Below are 24,160 nucleotides of genomic sequence, written 5' to 3' on the forward strand. Positions count from 1 at the left end.
ATGATTCTCTCCGCTTTCATCTATAGCTGCCTCAAATAAGGACCATGCAGGAATAGGTGTCACGATTGTATTCTTGTCCATTTTTTATGGTCTGTGCTCTGATGCATCATATTTTTGTTGTTGTATGTTACAGCTGCAGCTGTTGTGGAAGCGCTTTATCTATTTATTGATTGTAGTGAATTACATCTGAGCCATTATGCTCAAGGTAGCTGCAGACAAAGATGGACAGAATAGTGAGTTGGTCGGTCAGGTAGCCTGGTCACAATGTGGCGGTTAGCATGTCTGTCCGACCGTCTTGAGTTTTCGAGTTTGAATCATGGCTCAGGCTTGCACGTTTTCCCACTACTCGTAGTCCATTTTCCTCCCACATTCCAAAACGTGCTTGACTCATTGAAGATTGTCCTTGAAGAAGTGTCCTTGAGCGCACAAAAGGTTGCCTCGCGCTTTGAAGTGTTAGGACTCTTAATTGCTAAGTATTCTTCATTTAAATACACATTTTTAACTTTAGTCAGGAACTAGAAAGAAAAACAACAATTTTACCTAATGAGCACCTTGTACTCTTCTTTTGGTCTTTGTCAAAGTCATACACACTAACTAAACGCAATAATCTGTTTAAAATGTTTTAAATGTTTGGTAATTTTACCTTCGTTTCACCAGTTGCTCATCTGTGCTTCTATTTTTTTATCTTATTTTTTTTAACTAGTCGCCATTGCGCTGGCCTTCTTTCCTACCAAATGTATACATCATCCGGCAACATCCATTTCATTCATGTACACTACACCCATGAGGGAGTGTTTATTTATGGTAATAGGTTATCATTCACTGCACTTTTACAGCCAGCAAGAGAGCCACTGTTGGTCTAACTACATTAGACACATTTCATGAGTGACTCCCTGCCTGGCAAAGCAATACAATAACCACAAAACAAGATAACGCTTATCGCTTGAAAATCGAATTGTTTGCAGCAGCGGGACCGTTGTTTCGACAGAGCCTTAAGTCTGTTTGGATGCTTTGCTATCGTGTCTCAAATCAATACTCCGTATTACATAGACAATTGCACAAGGAAAAAAAATGTAAGAGCAATGCAATGCTCTATTAGATTTGATTAGATCTGGATCAAAATCTTTTTAATGTTGCGATATCTTCACTGAGGTCTGCGCTCAGAGGAACAGAAAGAATCAGACTAGTCATGTGTTTTACATACATTAAAAGTTGTCATCTTCCGAGGATGCTTTAGGAGGCAGAGCAGACGATCTCGTTCGTCCATTGATTTGATGATGAAAAGTAATCAGTAGCGGCCCGGCAGTCCAGTGGTTAGCACGTCGACTTCACAGTGCAAATGTACCGGGTTCAATTCCAGCTCCGGCCTCCCTGTGTGGTGTTTGCATGTTCTCCCTGGGCCTGCGTGGGTTTTCTCCGGGTACTCCGGTTTCCTCCCACGTTCCAAAAACTTGCATGACAGGCTGTTTGCTAAATTGCTAAATTGTCCCTAGGTGTGAGTGTGAATGCGCATGGTTGTTTGTCTCTGTGTGCCCTGCGATTGGCTGGCAACCGGTTCACGATGTCCCCCGCCTACTGCGCGAAGATGGCTGGGATAGGCTTCAGCACCCCCCGCGACCCTCGTGAGGATTAAGTGTTTCGGAAAATGAATGAATGAAATTGAAAAAGGTAATCAGTAGGATACATTGTAGGAAAGTAGTCTACAGTTAAAATGTGGAAACGGTGATCCATCACTAATCGCGGTTAGTGAGGACCGGGACCACCCGCGAAAGACGTAAATCTGCGAAGTATGGTTTGCCTCCCCACTCCTCACTAGAAATTTTTGTGTAAGGTACACACTGACACGCTTAGTAAACACAACACTGATCTTGGCAACCGCATGATGAGACGCTGATCAAAGAGTAATAAGATTTATCTTATTACTCGTGATAAGATTTATCACGAGGGAGGTTTGTGGGTGGGGCTGCAAAGATGCACAGCCAATCAACATGGCTGTGCATCATGGGATGGATCAACTCGTGCTGTCATTGGTCGACGTCACGCTGGGAACCAATCAAGCTTACAGCCATGTACAAAACCTGCGGCATTTTTTTCTGAATACAGTACTTTGGAAAAAAAAATGCGATGCACCGAGGCCGCGATTATCCAAAAGCGAATTTGCGAGGGATCACTGTATCTACAGAACTGTACCGATTCTCTTCACAGGAGGCATTACAAGCTGGAGTAACTCCCCCAAATAGTTCCTGGTAGCCCCAATATCTCTTTTTGTCCGCGAAATGCAAATGCAAACATCCCCGACCCACCTCAGAGAAATGTCTTGTGGTCCCTCACAGGAGCGCTTGATTGATTCTATGAATGCAGCTCACGAGGGCGGGGTGGTGCAGGATACATGCTTGGCACGCAAATGCAAATTGACACACTTGCATCCGTTATGCTATTTCATATTTTCAGTGTGAACGAGCACCTGCACACCACTTACGTGCACCCCTGGTTATACCACATGGAGGCAAGCCATTGCAGTTTTCTTTGCCAAACTTCATTACAGTGGTACCTTGATTTTTGAATCCCTCTTTTTAAAACATAGACTTGGATTCACATTCTGGTGAAAACTATCCATCACATTATTTACTGTATTAGAAAAAAAAAATCCGAAAAGACAGGCAGACAACATTTATCAGACTATCAACAGGATATTACTAACTTCCTGGTGAATTGTTATTACTGAGAGGGAAAGGAAGGCACAATGTCACCAAATGCAAACTCTGACATAGGGGTACTATTATACCGTATTATTATTGTGACTTTGGAGAACTCATGAAACTTTAAAAATGTCAGACGCTGCATGCGGTCGGAGGCTTTCATCATTTGTCACATCCTCGCTTGGGTTGTTAACGGCTATGAGTTGACTTTATCTTTGCAGGTGTTCAATTTGCTGCTGATGTAGATTGTTTCACTCCTGAGTGCTACTCTCGGATGAAACGTATGGGCTCTTCAACACATTCACGGCCATTATGAAGTGCAGACAACCGGGAGCAAATGTGGACGTGGAAGACCGAACAAGTGTCGCAGTGTTTGACAGTAAAATCATTGTGTTTGCATGATAATTAAGTGCGGTCAGAGGCCATCTGCGGTGTTTGCCTCCCACCTAATTGCGTTCACGTTTTAATAGACTCCATTTCTGGGGTAGCAAGCGGGTTGGATGAGAACATTTGTGTGCCTTGCACCGCATTGGTGAGGGAATTTGCAACATCAAGTGAGCTCTTTTCGACTGTAACATTTTGGCCACTGTGTGACGTTCCAAACAAGTGCAAAAAAAAAAAAAAGATACTGTAAGCCCAGATAGCTCCTTTCAAGACTGTGACTGAAGTGCAACAGGCCAAAACGTTTTTACTTGGATGTGCAATGTTTTCTGCACTTGCAGTTTTCTGCCACATCGTTTTGTAAGTTTTTTTTGTTCAACATACACGACTCATAAAAAGCAAAAACACGAAACTTCACAGAATTCACAACAGATGTTTGATCCATGAATGGCCCAATACATTTCCTCTGTATTTTTCCATTCAACTCCTTGGGAGACGTGTTGTACAAAAGTACTGAAACATTTAAAAACAGCATCCAGAAGATTTACATGGCAAGTTTCTTTGTCTTTGTCTTTGACTTTTAGGGCATTTTTTTTGGGGCGGTGGGGGGGGGGGGGGGGGGTGGTTACTCATGATTACAAAGATGAGAATGGCAACCAGAAAACTAGATATGTAACTTTGCAACGTGACCCCAGGAAATGTCCTAAATTCTCTTAAATGGGTTAAAATAAAATAAACTACCGGTAATCCCTTTTTTCCCCCCAAGCATCTGCTCTTGAGACTTGTTCATGCATCCTGTCATGCCAAAAATGTTGACCCAACTTGCTGTCAATTGGCAAAACTGTTTTTATGGTCTATACAAGTTCTCTCATTAATACTTGGGTAACTTGTGTTTACACTCATTACCTGTAAGGTACAGGTGTCAAACTCAAGGCTCGGGGGTCAAATCTGGCCCGCCACATCATTTTATATAGCCTACGAAATTAGATTCAACAGGTCAACATCCATGATGCTTTTTGAAATGTCGACCAAAAATTTAAACTCTCGCATGTAATAAATACGAGAGATATTCTAAGCATTTTCTTGTTACCAAACCCCTCATGACAGTAACTTAAACAAGAGTTTAATCAACAGTTATTCTTGACTTCCTTAGATGGTTTCAGTCATAACGGCCCTCCAAGGGAAACTGTAACCAAAATGTGGCCTGCAGCAAAAATGAGTTTGACACCCCAGCTGTAAGGTTCGGTAACGTTTAATAGAGGCAACATTTCGAACATTTTTCTTCCCAGAATTGAACAGTCACATTGTGTTTGACTTTCGAGGGTCCATTGTGGTTTCATCAACAATTTCTTTCTTTCTCTTTTTATTTTAAACTAAACTAAAAAAAAATCTTAGATATTTAATCCCCACCCAACGATCCTTTCAACTAACATTTTGGACACAACTTTGCTTGTGGGCAGATTGGCTTTACTGTACCTGCAAAAGTCAAGCCAACCCTATTGCTATTCGTGCTTTCTGCTGCCAAATGGCCTTTAATTATTCAGCTGAATAAATTACCTATAAAGCAGAGAGTGGAGTCATGGCATGCCAGGAGGGAGCCGGCCTGTCAGCTTCAAAGGGCCAGAACCTGCCCAGATCCTGTGGGCTTCATTCCACTTAACACCAGTCACTAGGCATATATGTCTTGGCTTTCATAATCCCGTTTTAAATGTCAGGAGGTTGCGAGCTCCCCAAGCGTGGGCGCCAATATTGAATAGATCTCACTTTTAATTCAGCCTTTGTGGCTTTAGTGGCTTACACTTGAAATTAAGGGCATAGAGGTTGAGCGAGAGGTCAACATCTCAGACAATCAAAGATGAATATAGTTTATCCTAATGCTCCGCAATGAGCAAACACCCTTGACGGATTGGAATTAATGACTCGACCACCGGATCACTTTCGAGATGGAAAGCCTTTGTGCTTCACTTTGGATTGTGCTTTTACACCGCACTAGGCAACGCACTGCTTTACATTCTTTTTACATGTCCACAAGTTTCTTGACAGTCCCAGCTTGTAAACTTAGTGACCCGTGGGTCCCTCTCAAGAAGCTTAGGGGGCAAAACACTTTAACCCTCAGCTTCTGTGGTGGCTTAAGTCGAGTCGAAGACAAAGAGTCGAATATTGAGTGGCTGTAGAGTTCATGTGGTGGGCAAGCACTTAATTCATCCTATGAATGTGAAACGGGGAGCTGCAGAAACAAACCCAAAACACATTTTAGCCCAGCAATGAGATGGGAATACGCTGTGAAAAAAAAAACATTAAAATGTTGTTATAAGCGAGCGAAATTCCTTTCAGGACTTTTCCTGTTACGTTGCTATGCCAACAAGAACAAATGAAACAAAATTATGTATTTTCATCGTTAGACTTCTGGATAGTCATATTCCTCAACAAAATCAAACGTAATGTCAAAATTTTCACATCGACTTATTTCTTCAACCTTCTAGTCTTGTCGAAACATCTTTTTTTCCCATTATCTCCGATACCATGAAGTTATTTTATAAAGATTGCGTATCAACACAGTGAATGCCCCACGTATGCTTGCAAATTGCTTGGTAGCGTTGAGGCCAACATTTCAACGTTGTGTGTGCGCGCGTGTTTGAAAGGAAGCTGAATGTGCTAATGTGAAATAAATATCAACGTTGGCTCCTGCTGTTGCTGTCACGGCCCCTCTGAGTCATCGTGCACTGTGTCAGACTGCCGCTGACAAGTACATTGCACAGCTAAGAGTTATTAGCCGTGAGGGCACTTGGAATCAAGCCATTTTGTAAGAACTTTATACTGTATAGCAAAGCAAACATATAAAGAACATGACGGTGATGCAAATTTTTTTCTTTTTTCTTTCCGTTATAGAAACTACTAAGAGACTGTTGATGGCTAACTGTGGCCATTCATTTCTGATGAGAACCAATAATGACAACCCGTAACCTGATCACGTGATAGGCTGTCCACTGTTGTAACCGCTGTCCCTCAAAGGGTTCAAATGACCATCCATCCATTCATTTTCCGATCAGCTTTGAACAGTTGAACAGAACACCTTGAACAGTTTGCCAGCTAATCGCAGGACACACAGAGACGAACAACCATCCGCGCTCACACTCTCACCTAGGGACAATTTTGAGTGTTCAATCAGCCTGCCAGGCATGTTTTTGGAATGTGGGAGGAAACCGGAGTACCCGGAGAAAACCCACGCAGACACGGAGAGAATATGCAAACTCCACACAGGCAGACACACTAACCACTGGACCACCGGGTTCAAATATCCATGTGTGAAAATTAACTTTTCAAGTCGGGGCAGGTGACTTTTGCGGGGGTGAAGTGGCAGAGTACTAAATTCAACTGACTGTTGATTAAAAAAACAAAAAATACTTATTGTGCTGATCATATCGGAATTTTGTGCATATAGTGCAGTGGAGCTCCCTCAACTCTCTGTATGGCGAGTTGCTTTCATGCTTCCATTTCTCTCTTTACCGTCAGCTTTCTTGTGAAGCCGTTCAGCACGGTGGGCTTGATTACAATGTTTATTACCAGCCAACAGCTGCCGACACACCAGCCATGCGCGCCTCCAGGCCACAGTTTGGTAATAGGATTTAGATGAATTTCACATGCTGACGTGTCACCGCCATCTACCCTCGTTGCTCAAGTGACAGTCCCTCATTACGTGGCGCGCCGCCGCCAGCCCGCATCGCCAACAGGCGCGCCGCTTTTTTGACATTGGGACACCCCGTTTATTCTCCGGTGAAATGATAGGTAGGAATGAGGGAGGATATGAAAGGGAAAAGCTTGAAAATAATAATATGGAAAAAATATGCCTGTTCCCGTTTTACTGCAGACAGCGTGTTGAGGGTGTTTCGATTTGTGTGCAAGTAAAGTTTGAGGGAATAATTGTAGCGAAACTCGTCAAAGGTGCTCTTAGGATCTCGGCCTCTGCTTTACAGCCGCACTTGTGCGATCAGGCTGATGATAAATGCGACCATAATGCCCTTCAAGTATACTCCGATAATGAAGCCCGGGATGATTCATGAGTCAATGACTTGAGTCGTTACTTGGGATGAGATTTTGTCAGCAGCTCGGTGAATGAAGCTCGACCAGGTTTTGGATTCTAAAAAGATTACTCACTCGATTACTTTGACCATGATAGGATGGAAGCACAAGAAATCAATTTTGGTAAGATTCTAAGAAGGTGAATCAGTGGCTTGGTTAGACTTGTTTTATAAATCTGTTGGTTTCCTCTTATTTCCTAGTCAAACTGCTTGTTATCATCCAATCTATTCCACTTAATCACAGAGACAATGTCCGTATTGCTTGAAACCCAGCACATGTTTTCACTGCAACCATGCTTGCAGTGCTACATGCCTCTCTTAGCATCTGTCTTGATTCGTTGTCCAATTCCCATCTGTTCCGCGTGAACATCCGTAGGACTGACAAGTACCTACAACCAAGGATTGGTAAGGAAATCTACCTTGAAATTTTGTGAACTCCTAAACAAATTATTTCAGAGAAAACGAATTTCTGTTAATACAATTGAACCCCCACCCCCTCTCATACTGAACTGTAAAAACAATTTAAATAAAACCTAATCATAAATCACAATGGTAAGACACGTCAGTTTTTTTACGTTCTGAAGAGTGTAAGCGTAAACCTACTGTTATTGAATAGTAAACATAACACAAGTTCATAAAAGGTCTCGTTACTTGTGCGATATTGTATAAATATCGAAACGCCTCTTGTAAACACATGCAATCGTTTGACGCTGGCTAAGCTGAGGTCTTGTGAAATTGGATGCTGAGGTTTTGCGAAATACGCTGACCTGCTGGTTTTGCAGACACACATATATGGGTACAGTACTGATGAGAATTTTTTAAAACTCTCCTTCTATTTCACTTTAGCACAAAGTCTGGCGACTGCAGAATCTAAAAAAGACCCCCCCCCCCACCCACACACACACACACACACAAAACGGGGTCTTTGTTTACTTTAGGCTGACTGAACAATAGCCTCGACATTGGAACGGACTGTTGTACTTGAATTTGGTGTCAGCGTGGGGGTGACACTGTGTGTTTTATGAATAATATTCCAGATGAGGAAAATAAAGCAACAAGTGACTTGCAGTCAAGCTTCATTAACCCCACAGCAACCCGGACAAAAACGCTCCATGCATTAGAGCAAATGAAATCAAACAAAAGCCAATGGTATTAGCTATTGCAGCGTCTTTATTCCTCTCCACAAGCAATCAGAAAATATTGTTAGCAAAGTGCACTTTGAAAGCAAAGCTTGGACATAAAAAAAAAATCCTTTTTGCAATCATAGAAACTGGCCAGTTATCTTCACCAAGCAATTATTTGATTAGCCCAAGGAAGGGTTTAAATCATTTAGGCCACTTCATAATAAGGCAAGGACATGCGGATCCCAGAGACCTGGCAAACAGAACGGGGCTAAGCCTCAGTATTAAGGAATATAATCCCCTCTTTTCTTCAACATCTAATACAGAGAAATACTACAGTCCTACTCATAGTTGTGCAGTACTTTTGAGAAACCAAGCAATTCAAGCGTTTGGCCCTTAATGTACGTGTATTTATATCCCGTACTTTTATATACAGTACTATATTTATCAAGAGAGATGATGTGTTGATCCACAGGAAGAAATCATGCAGTTTTCCAACTCTCAGCGAGTATCACATGAAGTGTAAATGTTAGATTTTGAAACATGTTAGTGTAGACAAAAGAGGTGTTAACACGGCAAGATTTGGTCCGGCGCTACGCCGGGGCTGCCCCAGTAGAGCGTTCACACGTGCAAATTAGCTCCGGCGTAGCCCCGGAAAACAGCTTACACCGGACCAAATTTGATCCACATCAGGGAGGTGGTTTAAAAATTTTCTCCGGAGCAAATGCTTGTTAGCGAAGCAGCACCGGTGTAAATTTGCACGTGTGAACGCAACTGGGTTAAATTTGCTCCAGAGAAAATGCTTGTGAAGAGTTTACGTACAGGGAGAATGCGTTGCTTTTGCGCTCTGTCGGACTTCCGTCATGTGTTTGTTAAATAACGACACAAGACTTGGCTGGTAATATCTTTCCTTTTGTAGGACACTGTCTCGGAGTTGTTAGTGTAGTTTGTTCCTTTGTTGTGTGTTCACAACACCCCCGCCCCCCATTTAATGTATTGTATAATGTATTTTCTGTTTGGCGCATTACGCATTTGCTTTTCTGAGTGTCATTGAAGTCATCGTTGATTTACGTTTTCGGGGGCGGTCACTCTCGACCAGAAGGCATGGAGACCGAGAAGGAGAAGGACGTGCCTGTCCAGTAGTCGCTTAAGTTGTGTATACATTTTAAAAAGAACCAACACGACAGCTCATTTGTTTTCTGTCGTTTTGCTCCGCTGCAGAAACTGCCGTGTGAACGCAAGTGGGGCTGCACCGACGCTGTGCCGGTGCAGACACACTCAGCGGCTTTGTGCGTGTGAACGCTCCACACAATTTGCTGCGGTGCAAAATATATTGCAACAAAATACATCGGTGCAACGCCGGAGCAAATGTGTGCCGTGTGAACACCCCTAAAGCGAACAAGAAGAAGGCCCTTATTAAAATATACAAAATGCAAAATAGACATTGCCGTGATGGACTTTGCCGAAATCCTTTTGCGCTTTGGCTACATTCATCCTCCATCTGACAAGCGATGATGACCACACTTGGAATTAGCTCACATACAAAAGGCAGTGACTCCAAACAGCCAAAATGGGTCAAAGATGTGCTTAATTTGGTGCATGCTCGATTATGTCTGAGAATCACTTTCAAATTTTTCAACACAGGGGTTAATGGAAAAGCATGCTGTGCAAATATGCAAGTCGTCTTGTTCTCCAATGATCATTATTGATCTAGAAACAGATCCTCACGTCGCCAAACTCAAACAAGGTGAACTGTGGAGTTGGCAATGCGAGCCCCGAGGGAACTTCAATGTCAATTTTAGTCAACAGCAGGGGGCGGTGCTATGTATGTTCCAGTTCGTTTGTGTACAAGAATGGTAGTTATATTATGACATTTGATATTTTTCTTGATTTGAAATGAGTGACACTGCAATTAATGGCAGCAACTTGCAATGGTACGACCACATATTTTGGTTGCTGAAATTATGGCGACCAGAAGTAGATTCTGCAGACTGCTGTTCGTCATACAGCACACGAGAATGCAGCTTAGTGCCTTACGATCAAAATCGAAAGGTACTGGGCTTTGTACCTTGTGCCTTTTCTTTTATTGATCATCAAATCAAATGTAAAAGGGCTTTGAATCGGTCTTCAACTCCAGCCTCATATTTTTGGATCTGTTTCTGAAATTAAAACTGGCGTTTTGCATTGTTTTCTTTCGCTTTTCTCACTGTCATGAGATCTATTTTAGGGTTTAATAACATGATATCAATTACAAATCTGTCTCATAGAACTTGTCTGAATGCATCAGGATCAGAAGAGACTGCGAGGCTTGAGCAGAGTGCAAAAAATGGCTTCGACTGAGAGGTTAATTGAAGCTTTAGCCCCAATTATAGTGCTTAGTGTGTTAATGAGGTTATTGCTAGGCAGTGAATGCATGGGAAATTTGAGCAAAGGTATAAATTTGCGGCTAATAGATCGACATAAACATTTTTATTAATGCTCACCGCAGACATGATGGCGGGATGTGTTGCAAGCACCGCGGCTGAGTGACACAATCTAAAACATTGTGAAACCATTGAACGACAACACCAAAAGTGTGGGACGAAATGAACAAACAAAAAAAACTTCTTGATTTAGGGGAAACGTCTCGCCTCTCAGCATCACAAAAGTCTTTTAAAGAGCTTCGCCATTAATGCTCGGTGACAACACCGCCACCCACAAAGGCTTCCTGTGATGCAGTCAAATTCTGTGTTGCAGCCACTGACGGACTATAATGAAATGGGTAATTATGCAAGCACACATTTCACACCGATGCTAAGCTTGTCAACAGACAGAATCGGTAATCAGTCACAAGCTCTGAGGCCCCAGGGGAAAATTCGCTACTCTAATGAAATCAGAGGGAAAAAACAGCAAAGCCTCAAAGAATAGATACCGGCTGTCTGCAGATATTTACTCAATTTTCTCCTTTTTTTTATTTTGTGGGGAAGCGCACTGACAAGAAACACATGCCGCATGTCCTGCGAGAGGGCTGTGCATCATAATAGCAAAATGAAGAAAGCTATTTTCAGCAAATGTTGTTTGCACCGCTTAAGCTTTCATAACATGCAAAGAGGGAAGATGATAAAATGGCAACGGCTGAACGCGCGGATGATCTTCACCGGGCTCTGACATCAGCGTTACCTGGGGGACCGACAGCCAGGAGCTAATTAATCATCCGCCGATAACAATATGCAGCACCCGGCTCGAGATAATTAACGGTAACGTTGTACATCAGAGTGTGATATGTCGCTCGAGAGCTGCCGCAACCCATTAAACAGCGAGGCCGATGCCGAAATCACATGGCCAAGTCTTATTGAATTAGGGTCACACGGTATATTTCCCTTCCATTGACCCTCATTGATCCACCGCTGCCACCTTTCGCCTCGTCACTTACCATAGGGCTGTCCTGTTTCACTAAAGACATTGCTGATTAGCACCATTGATCCCCTCCCACCCCACCTCAAAAAACGTTGACAACTTTGTCGACAACCTTGGATCAGATGTCACTCAAAATCAATAGTTTTCTTGTACCCCAGGTGTGGGAAGACCTTCGGGCTTAAGGGCCACATTTAATTTTTAAAAGGCACAGATGTTTCGGGTCATTTGTAGATACGTTTTAAAACGGATCCGAAAATATCCATTCATTCATTATCCGGCCCGCTTATCTTCAAGAGGCTTGCGGGCATGTCGGAGCCTATCCCACCTGACTTCGGGCAGTAGGTGGGGTAAACTGGTTTCCTGACGATCGTAGATATTCAAATGTGAAATACAGAACACATTTAATTTTAATAACAAACAATAAAGATTTCATAAATTGGTGAGAATGAGGAACATATGCCGAGATTGGAAGAAGCAACTTTTGGAGGCGGTGACTACAGGACAGGACTAGCTTAGCCTGTCATGATGCTGTTTTTGGTCTGGCCAGCAGGTGGCATTACCGGACTTCGGTACGCACCTGCTGCCAATCTATAATTTGTAAACTCTGTATTTAAGGTCTCTTCTGCTATGCACCTGTATCGGAGTATTGTTTCTGGTATTGCTATTCTCGCTGCTCATGGAATATTTGGCTAGTGACCTCGTCGTGTTTCGCGTTTTGCACTCACACCTGCTTTTTGTAAGTACGATTTTGGTTTTGTGATTTGGCTTTTCGCTCGCGTGTATTTTGATACGTTGTTTTAGTTTGTATTGGCGGTCTTTAATTTTCTCCCTTGCTTTTTGTGCAAGCGCTTCTTGTTATTCGTTTATGTATTCTCTGGTCCTTATATTGACCAGGGCTTTATGTTACCTCTTTGTCGGTGCGATTATTAGCATTAAACCTATTTTTGTTACGGAGACCTTGTTTACGTCTACGTTTTCGGGATCCAGATTTAACTCGGCTTGTCTGAGTCGTGACATAGCCATCTTGTGTTGGATATCATTCAGACGCAACTTAGGGCTCGAGTGTTTCGGCAGAGATACTGCACCTCAAAGTTGAGACATAAAATCAGTGATCAGTTTATAATCCTACAAAGCAAAGCAGGTTTGAAAACGTAGACATTTGAGCAATGAGAAGCTACAAAGCGATCATTATCTGCTTCTTTTCTCCGGGCTTTCTTCCAAATCTTTTGAGATTTTCTATTCAGGTAGCATATCCCTCATCGCCAACCCCCTCTATCCAAATGCTAATTGAATCATAGATAAAAGCTTTTAGGAAGAACTTTCTTCATTAAAAATAAAAATGAGAAAGCTGAGAAAAACATTATCGCAACTGCTCAAAAGAACTTTTGTACTCTTTCCAGGGCTCTCTTGTCAGTTTATAACATTGAGCATGTGGATGGCATCAAAATGGAGCCTACATAGCATCAATACACTGAGAAAACTATAAAAGCCTTCAACATTTCACAATGTCTGTCACATAGAATGACCAAGAGACAATTGATGGCAGTCTGGGAAACGTTGACATACATCCTGATAAATTAGTGGTGGCACCTCATGTTGCCATAATCTTCTGTGATTATTTCCTTACTGTGCTGCTTTTTGGGAACAGGGAACAAACAGCAATAGCTGTTGCATACGTTGCTTTCACTTCAGCCCACTATGCTGCCCTCATTTGATCATCTATCTATCTATCTATCTATCTATCTATCTATCTATCTATCTATCTATCTATCTATCTATCTATCTATCTATCTATCTATCTATCTATCTATCTATCTATCTATCTATCTATCTATCTATCTATCTATCTATCTATCTATCTATCTATCTATCTATCTATCTATCTATCTATCTATCTATCTATCTCAAATTATTTTTTATATTCTTCAAATTTAATTTTTATTTTTTTTACGCAAAGTACTTTTTCCCCCTCAACTAGTGACTTTCTCTCTTCTGGCCACAAGAAACAATTCCCGTCTGACCTAATTTTTCAAAGTGTTGCTCCCGATCCTTATAAATTGAGTGTTGACTTAAGAAACAACAAAGACATTAAGCACGACTGACTTGAGTGTGAAGTTCGGAGAAGTTTTTCTTCACACGGGAATTGAACTTTCTCTGTCCTCCATCTACTGTATCTGTGCCACTCGTTTGGACATGGCCCCAGTCGTCGCGACTGATGTGTAATTCTGGGGGTGTGCTCTGCCGTTTTCTCTTCTTAGACACAGCAGGGACCCATCATGTTAGTTGCCAGTGTTGGGCGCAGTGGGACCGTATTGTCCAGATGCTCCTCTCTCTCTCTCTCTCTCTCTCTTTCTCTCTCTCTCTCTCTCTCTCTCTCTTTCTCTCTCTCTCTCTCTCTCTCTCTCTCTCTCTCTCTCTCTCTCTCTCTCTCTCTCTCTCTCTCTCTCTCTCTCCCACACACACACAAACCGGGACCCTCCCCACCAGAGGAAACTCAGTGCTCTAATTTTTCCAACACTATTTGCGCCACTGTGTCACTGTGTATGTGTGTGCATGCATGATTGCATCCTTCCAAAATGTTTTATCCATAACTACTGATGATTTGAACCACTATTATATAGATACGCTGCATACTGTTTTATGCCCTGGTATTGAGTGCCGACTAGTACCCTTATTAAGTCACTGGTTTTGAAATGAGAACTCACTTGGGTGAGACGCATGGACTGGTCAGCAATCAATCACAGGACATATACCGTATAGACAAACAATACAATGTTAGAAGAAGCTCATATGAGAGCAGGGAGAACATGCAAACTACACACATCCTGTTACGTACCTGAAGTTAGATTGCTTTCACATTAATGCTGTTGGGTGTCAAAAAATATTTGAATTGTTTTCATTGTTCTTAAGCTGAAATGGAATGAGCTGCAAATGTGAAGTACTTGTTATTTCCATGCAGGTGCTGCATAGGATCTCTCCGTCTTCTGCCAGGTACGTTACGCCTAATTAGTCTTGTCATATTCGATTCAAAGTATTTATGAACTGCATTTGTGTGACAGAGCTGTGCCTTTTCATTTCTTCAAAGTGCATCATGGCTAATTCTTATTCAGCGCACCGCCGCTTCATGCTGATTTACAATGGCTGTTTATTGTCTCAGGCAGCATTTTTCCTCTTTCTTCATCTTATTGCTTTCCCTTGCTTTCGCCTACATTCATTGTCCAAATTCCCTAAGGCGTTTTTAGCAAGCAAGTGGTGGTCCAAAGCTTTAATCCGGGACTATGTGCCGTCATTATCCATCAGAGGAGTGACTATGTCCCTTCCAATTTTCTCCCTGAGTCCATCGAACAGACTTTGAACTCTCCCTGTGCTGCCGTCGCCTTCGTGAATATTCAACACGCACGGCAGGGGTTTTACGCACAATCTGTCACTCGCCATCATTTCTACACCTGGACACATTGACGTTGACATTCCTCTCTGTCCTAATCTGTTCTGCTTTGTTGCTTTGTTCCTACTTGTTGAATGGCCTGTCACCTCCTCACTCTTCCCGCAACCCATTTCTTTTAGTCACTTAAAGTGCTTTGTTTTAATTTTTACTGACAGAAGTTCGAAGTTCGTGAATGTTACGGAAGAGCACGCGTGTAAAGTTCACAATTGTTTTTCCGTCTACGGTGAATAGCATTGTGACTGCTTCAGTGCAATGCTGCCGTTTAGGTGCTAATGCAGCCAACTGTACATCCAACAACACCGCCGCTCTGCTTGGAATCAGTTTTTGACATCATCGTAGTTCTGTGTGAGAGAACAACATGGCGGAACTTTGCTAAGGTAGTCATGGCTGAAGATGACTCAAATTAGTCTGATTGTGACGTTCAAGTCTCATTAAAATCACATGTTCTCACAGGCATCTCACAAAACGAAACAAAATAATATCCAAAGTATGTATTTGTGTTGTGCATTTTACTCCTTTAAAGGCTATCGCAAAGTCAGACATCATGATTTTTCGTGTAGTCACTGCAAATATAGTCCTGTTTGTGTTTGACCATGGGTTGAAAATTCACTAATGTTGTGCAACTCTGGTTAATTGTATGAAACAGTCCGAGATTAGGTTTGGTGATCAGAGCTGCAGATTCTATGAGGAAGCCTTACAAATATTAGCTTTAACCTGGAAACAAGAAAGAAAATGCATTAAATCACTTCAGCAAAAATTGAGATGTCTGTTTTTGCTTTTTAACTCTTTATTTGCAATTACGGTAGATTACATTTTTCCTTAATGGTTACAGTAACTGCTGAGTCTCTTTGAACTCCAAGGCTAAACTGCATTGCCGAAGCACATTAACAATTTCTTAACTCTATTTAAATGTGCGAGTGAAACACGTTGCTGTATTTATAAATTTATATATGACATACCGGTATATTACGTAACCATCACCATTCCGCCTCCTCAGCCTGTGGTGAAAATACAAGCCAGATCAGTGTTGGACTGTGGACAAACTTCGATGTCTCGCTGTCAAAGACAATGCTACAGGGTCTGCGTATTTATTGAGAATGTGGCAAATGACTTTAGAAATCATCTGCCGGATTTCTTTGTCAGTTTTTTTTTTTTTTGCAGCTTCTGCAATCCTTTGCTGCTCAATCCTCGATAGATGATATCTGGCATTGGCCCTTCATGCTGAAGCTCTTCGCCCTTTTGATGCCTGTACAAATACCGCAGCTGAGACAGCGGCCTCCAACAGCTTTGATGCAATTAGCCAACAAAGTGTGAGGCAGAAACCCTTTGTAGCTGTTTTGCACAGCGCACAAAAACAAAGATGTACGTCTACACAAGAGGATGGCAGATGAGTAGACAGTGGTCGAGGCTCCCCTGCCCCCCCCAGAGGGAAATAGTGCCGAGTCTCTCTTAAACTGGGAAAAAGATGAGTGATGAGGGAGGCTCTAATGGGACCGATGGAGCACTGTGTTCTGTGATTAACGAAGGACATGAACATACATACAAAGGAGTTTGAAATAGCGCTTTGCTGAATACGCAACATAAGGACAGCTCAGCGGCAAACACTGATATAGTAGAAAGGTTGCCACGGGATTTCTCCGAATGAATGGTAGGCTCCAGCATGACCCTTGTCCTATAAGCGGTACAGATAATGAATGGATGGATGATATGGGTGGATGGTATATGGACGGATGGATGGACAGATAGATCGATAGACATCACATTGCTTCAATAAGAAATATGCCCATATTCTGTGCATATTTGAAATGGTATTTTGTTCTTCATCTGGTTATGAACTGCATGGTTCTATACAGCCACTCAGTAGTGTTAATAGAAAATTGTGGCATCCATCATTTACTGTAAGTTGCCAATTGTGAATTTTTGCACTGATTCTCGGTACTCAATACACTGTTTTATCGCAAGGGGGAAAAAAACACAACAAAATACTGTGCTGTTTTTTTGTGCATGCCACTTGCTGCTATCTTGAACAAAGAAGCTTGTTTAGGTGATAGACATTAACATATGATCAAAATAAAACACATGCAGAAAGTAACTATCCTGAACTCTATTTTGCTTCAAGGCACCATTAATGAGGGTAGTTCGAGCATGTTTTTTTTTTCTCCCCTTCTCCCTCCCTTGTGGTTCCTTTCTGACTTCCGGGTTGAATGAACGCTGGCGCGTTTTGGCTGCCGCTGCTCAACCCGTATTGTTTTGTGTTTTTTGTTATTGTAAAGCGTCCTTGAGTGTCTTGAAAGGCACTTATAAATAAAATGTATTATTATTATTAATCACTGTCATTTCCAAGACATCCGGATTTTTTTTTTTTAACCATCAATTGCACTGTTGCAAAATGCATCATTTTCACCAGACAGTTACGTCTGAACTAAAAAAAAAGTGAGCTGGCTTCGACTACAGTATCTTGTATATTGTGAATCATCAATTGTTCCTTCAAAGGTCATGGCTCTTCTGTCGAGTCGGTCAATTACTTCCCCATTTACTTGGAAAAATTATTTCCCAGAGGGATGAATTATAAATGTCGAAATTGTCAGAGGCGGCACGCTGGGCGACCGGTGAGCACGTCTGCCTCACAGGCTCCGTCCTGCCTGTGTGGAGTTTGAAAGTGTGGATAATAATGGATGGACGGATGGATGGCATGGAAGCCTCAACCATCTGCAACGTGATCAATGGACAAATATATATAATATATGTCATCTGCTCCTACCATTTATAATTGTAGCTTTTGGTTTCTGCAGTCATGACCGCTTCAGTTGAGCCCAAAGTAGCACAACTGAGACATGTTTGTCACTGTTAATTTGACAGCAAAATGAAATGCGATAATGTACGGAAGAAAGATGATGAGGGCAAAAAGGAGAGAAGGGAGGATGAGCAGGAGAGTGTAAAGCGAGTGAAACAGAAAGGGGGGAGTGTTTGGCAAGCTAAGTCCCAGATATCGACACGGCTTTGATTACTAACTGGAGGGAAGCTTTTAATGAGGGGTGTTCTTTAATCAAAACACAACATAGCCCACCCGGCCGCCTCTTACGCAACCAAACCCGCTGCTCCCCCTCAATCTGAAGTTAATGGCTTGGACATTCAGATATTAAAGTAATTTACTACCTTTAGCGCTCATGTGACTCCAGATTAAAACCTCTTCTCTGGGAATCTCCACTATGAAGCGGTAACTCACGCTTTTTTTTTTTTGGCTTTTAGAGATTGTTGTTTTGCATTGGTGGAGCCATACTTGGAGAAAAGATGACACAGGTGAAAATGTGACACCAACGGGGACAAACAGTTTAAAGATTTTGCGAAAGCAGAATCGTGTAATGCTAGGATTTGTCTTGGTGGTCTCCAGTGCTCTCATTAGGAGGCAGCCAGAGCTTTTTCGAGTAACATGCTGCAACCCCCCCACCGGCCCCCCCGCAACCCACCGCCACCCTATCGCTTCCCAAGAGATGGAGAGAAGCTAATTGGAGGTCTATCCTGTTGCTTGACGCAAGTGCATCATTTCTGGTCAGTGGAACTCAGCTTGGTGTGTGCATGAGGGAGCAAGCAAACGCTAATGATGAAAAAGGATGTTACGCAACACTTTACACTAAGACTGGACATAACTCTTAAGATGATTATGGTTCTTAAGAATTCCACAGATTGTGTCGGACTAATTGTTGATTGCACTGGACAACAGCACATTTTAATCACACATTTTTACATGTCCTACAATGTATTTTTGATGACGTGTTACTGGCATTTTGAAGCAATTGAGGCTTGAATGGGTGCAGTACTCGGGTGTCACCAGCAGAGGTGCTGTTGATTCAGTCTCAAGAAATTTGCTCAATAAAATATTGTCAGCTTCGGCAAGCAAGCTTTGTGCTGTATTTGTGAATTGGATGGCATTTATATGTAAAATAATACATTGGCCGAGTGGTTAGCACACTGGCCACCCAGTCGAGTGGGTTTAGTGGGATTTTGCATGTTGACCCTAAAATGACTATTAGCATCACTGGTGAATGGTTGTTTGTATATATCTGCCAGTGTGTACCACAGTGGCAGCTCAAAGTCAGCTGGGCTAGCCTGTGGCTCACACAAATGAGGATGGAGGCTGTAGAAAAAGCACAGATGGACTAAAATGAAATTGGTCAAATAAATCTTGTATGATTTCTAAGCTTGTTATAGAAAATGGCATCATTTCATCATCAGTGGCTAACGTCAGCGGCTGCGAAGGGTATCCTTCAAAACAGGTGCAAAGAAGGCTGCATTTATAGGAATCTTCGGAATAGGAAGATGGTCTTCAAATGCAGCTTCCAAAGGTTGCTACACCTGCATCGGACATGAATTTTTTGAATGCCGTGTTCAATGTTAGTATAAGTGCAGTGGTGAAATGTAGACTACACCGTGCACTGGTTGCTAGTCAGGTGTAAGCAGCATACAGAGGCAGCTAACCAATCATATATGCATTCAAACCGTCACTGAGTGGAAACTAAAACCCATGTTGCCTGCTCGTTGTGTATCACTACACCATTGTGAGTGAAAAAAACATTAAACAAAAAAGACGGCATTTGAGTAGAGTAAGGTTGCAAGGTGGGCCAGCGTTAAGCATGTCTGCATACCAGTTCCGTGTTTGTCATTTGAATCTTGTTGTAAGCTCTCTTGTGTGGCGTTACGTGACTCGACTTGTCGTGACTCGTTAGCTGTGAATATGAGTATAAATGGTTTTTTGTTTGTTGTGCCTTGTGAGTGGCTCGTGTCCAATCCAGGATGCACCTTCCCTTTCTCTACAAGTCAGCTGCGATAGGCTCCAAGCGCTATCGAGAATGGTTCAAGTCAAGTCAACAGTATTTATAGAGCAGTTTCGAACAGCCATCGCTGCATACAAAGTGCTGTACATGGAGCGATTTAACATGCACAATAAACAGTAAGACGAAATGGTAATAAAGGTGGTAGAAAGCACCAAGCAGTAAAATCATGCTGAGTCGAACGCCAAAGAATACAAGTTGGATGAATGATCGATGAACTAGCCAGTATTCTCGTGGAATGACACATGGAAATATCTGTTGAGCAGTCCCTGACAAATCTATTTTTCCAAACGCTTCGTAAATTCTTTATGGTTAATTAAAAGTTAGCTGCTGCATTGATTCACTAAGAATCGATCTCTACTCTACGCCTCTTCCTTGTCTCCCTACATGCCTCTTCTTTTCAACTTAAAGAGAAGACTGCCTAATTCTGCCTTCCAGACGCTCTCCCAATGAAGCTATTTGATTAGATCTCAATAGTCTTGCCTCTCTATTACCTCCTCGCAGAAAAAAACGATTTCATTTGACCAAAGAGTGTTTGTGTGCACTGGGGTTTGGCTCCAACAATTAGAGGGCCATTGGTGTTTTCATTGATTGTGACACTAAGCTGCGCATTTACCAGAGCACAATTCTGACATCTTGTTCTCACTCACAAATTACCAATGAATCAAAAGTGTCAGTGGTGTAGAAAACAGAGCTTGTTAGCAGAGCTTTCCAAGGAAGCCCCTCGCTCAAAAATCTGACAGCCTCGCTCCAATCGATAGCTGTCGACTCACTGGAGGGTGGCCGTATTTCTACCTAACTATACTGAAACATCAGCTGAACACAAAGTTTGGTCTCCTCAGCCATCTATTTGTAAAGAAAAGAGCTGGGCATGCTTATCAATTCATTGATCATTAAGAAATGTGTGAATTGCATGAAATGAAATGTTGATTTGTGACAATCTTAAAGCAACCGAAGCTCCACTTGAATGTATCCGTCAGTCATTTGAATCTCATTTTAAAGAACACACTGAGCGGTTATAGTTGTGTGAAATACTTTGTATATTATTCTGCGAAAACATAAAGCAACTTCAGGATATTCACAGAGTGATTCTCCCATCTTTATGTCAGTCCATCCCTTACATATAGTGCTTGCACTGCTCGTGTTGGAACCTTTCCCAGCTGACTTTGGGCAAGAGTTGAACTGGACTGTTCATCAGTTGTGGGGCACTGTTTTGGAGCGCAAAAGCTTAAATTAGGATTTAATGCTTTGCCCTTTTCTAAAAACATTCTTAACACAACTGCGTGTACGGTGCAACAAATGATCCAGAGTTTCAGCAGGTCATCGGTGCAATGCAAGCTGCAGATTCCTTTTGGGCATCATTCAAAGTATGTGAAGAAATATTGTATCATTACATCTTTATTTAATTCCCCATATGACGTCTCTCACTGTGGTCCAGACAGGTTGGCTAACAAACAATTGTCTTCACATGCGGTTTTAAATATCAAACTGAAAGTTTCATGTTATTGTTCATTATTATCAGGTTCATAATTAGGCAGGCGGCCCGGTAGTCCAGTGGTTAGCACGTCGGCTTCACAGTGCAGAGGTACCGGGTTCGATTCCAGCTCCGGCCTCCCTGTGTGGAGTTTGCATGTTCTCCCCGGGCCTGCGTGGGTTTTCTCCGGGTGCTCCGGTTTCCTCCCACATTCCAAAAACATGCGTGGCAGGCTGATTGAACACTCTAAAATTGTCCCTAGGTGTGAGTGTGAGCGTGGATGGTTGTTCGTCTATGTGTGCCCTGCGATTGGCTGGCGACCGATTCAGGGTGTCCCCCGCCTACTGCCCGGAGACGGCTGGGATAGGCTCCAGCACCCCCCGCGACCCTAGTGAGGATCAAGCGGTACGGAAGATGAATGAATGAATGAATGAATAATTAGGCAGCATAGCGCTTACCAGTTATCCAATTTCACTCATTATTATTATTTATGAATCAAAAGTAGATCTTTGTTCAGCCTTCCATACACACGTTGCAACAATTCTGCATTTAGTGTCAAATAATTCTGTCTCAGCGGGGTGGAAAATGTATTTTTTTTTCCCGCAAAACATCTCAAAGTAGCCTCTGAAACATAGTGTCAGATCACCTGTCCAGCTCTGCCTTAAGACCTCTTCTACTTGAGCGCACCAAAGAGTGGGCAGAGGAAGAGGACGAGAGGAACAAGTGCTTCAGGTGCCTCTCATGTCCTGCTGAGCTGACCTCAGTGTAAGTCCCGCTGAGCTCCGGGCTCCAAATTAGCCATGGCTCGCTCTGAAGCCCTCTGCTTATATGCTCCTGAGGAAGGAGACTGAGAGGAAGAGAAAGAGGAAATGATCAGTCATATGAAGAAGAAGAAAGAGCTATGTGTGTGTGTTTGCTCAGAAACATGGAAACAATCAATCACGGAGACTATATATGCTATTTATGTATACAGTGACAAAACAGAGAAAGAAAGCATTGATAACGTGTGTGTGGGTGTGTGTGTGTGCGTGAGAAAAGGAGCAAACTTCAAGGTCTATATTGAGTTGGCGGCAGCAGCGCCAGAGGACCTGAGCAGAATAGCCTTGCCATTGCTTCCGTGGCCAATTAATGTGAAGCCGTCTGGGTCCAGGGAAGCTATTAGACTCTGGAAGAGAAAAACACATTAAAAGGAAGAGAAAGAAAGTTCAGCACTACCGCCCCCCTCCCCATCCCCACAGTGGTGCCTCTATGTAAAAGCCCCTTGTTTTTCTTGACTGAATAACAGTCAAGAACCCCATCCGACACCTCCCTCAACCCCACCCCCTATTTCAAAGCCCGTGGATGTGGGCAGAGCATCTCGCCTTTATTAACCATCTCACCAGAGACAGGACAAGCAGGCAGGCGCCTTTATTAAAGGATGCCGCCCGAGTGGAAAGGAGTGAGCGTGGAGATTCAAATTGAGGCAGACAAGAACACACTGAGGCCGTCGCTTTGCATAGTTAGGCGAGAGGCAGAAATTGTGTTGATGTTAATCAACAAGCAACTGTTTTTCTTGTTTAATAAGCGCAACTTGAAGTGTGTGCACAAACTGCCCAAGATAATTGAGTGTGTGCACGTGTGTTTGCATCCATTTTGATAGCCATGCATGCGTGCGCGCGCTTGTGTGTGTATGTGTGCGCGAGTAAATATGATGCCTCCGTGCACGCAATTACTATGTACACACAGTTCTCTGGACTCAGACAAAATGTAAATTGGAAAGCGTTCATCTCTCTCAAAGCTATATAGCATGAGTTCATTTTGTCAAGCATTGCTATATACGAGATAAAAGTGATTTCATGCTGATGCTCATTTGTAAATACGAATTTCTCCGTTGTGAGACAAATAACGGTTTTCTTATCTTTTCTTATTTTAAAGGGTTATCCATTGAAACAGCTGTACGCTGCTAATGTGCTAACATAACTTTAAAGGGCAGACTTGAAGTAAACCTGGGCTACCATTTTTTAGGTATTACTTAGGGATCAAACTATTTCAAGCATATTTTCAACCCACCCAGATTTAACAAAAATACTTTTGTTCTGCAATCCTCGGCGAGTGACGTCATTTACAGAATGCCGAGTCGCCAGTCAGCTATTGTAATGCATTGTTGATTGACTTGTTAACTGCTCTTTGCCATTGTTGTCGAGTTATTCGGTAAAATGCCTCGGCGCTGTGTGGTGATGCGCAGTTCAAATTCAAGCAAACAGTTGTTTGTGTGGCCAAAAGAAAAGAACAGGGTACATAAATGGACCAGAAAATTGGAACGATACAGTTTCATTCTCGCAGAGCGAATGAATTTCACCCCGATGTCGACGAGCATTCTATGTTACAAGCACTTAGAAGACTTCTATTTTCTCAACCGGTTTTGCAAGTTAGTAGGTATGATAATCAATGAATAACTGGCTGATGTTTATTAAAAAAAAAGAAAGAAAAAGATTCAAATTACTATTCGTGCCCATGGATGTAATCCTGTACCATACAAGTGCATGAATGGAATTTTCTGTCATGGTTAGCAACACATAATGCTGCTAAAATAATGCGTTGGGTGGCCGACAACGCACCTGAACTTCCTTAGCACTGTCAATGTAGGACACTAATCTACTATAATGTATGCTCTCAGTGCTAGCGGGAATACATGGACTGAATAGGTACCCCCATTGTGCGCAATTTACTTCATGTTTGTTGCTTTTCCCTGTACAA

General features: G+C 42.4%; 1 long non-coding RNA gene across 1 annotated transcript in view; it reads right to left on the minus strand.

The window, feature by feature from the left end:
* Nucleotides 1-22,270, minus strand: part of LOC127599219 (uncharacterized) — a 31,674-nt gene extending 9,404 nt beyond the window's left edge. Inside the window, exon 1 of the long non-coding RNA XR_007962031.1 lies at nucleotides 22,071-22,270. This is a non-coding gene — a long non-coding RNA (uncharacterized LOC127599219). The remainder of the gene's footprint in view (nucleotides 1-22,070) is intronic.
* Between the last annotated feature and the right edge of the window lie 1,890 nt (nucleotides 22,271-24,160).

This window comes from Hippocampus zosterae, chromosome 4 (genome assembly GCF_025434085.1).
Source record: "Hippocampus zosterae strain Florida chromosome 4, ASM2543408v3, whole genome shotgun sequence".
NCBI classification, from domain to species: Eukaryota; Metazoa; Chordata; class Actinopteri; order Syngnathiformes; family Syngnathidae; genus Hippocampus; species Hippocampus zosterae.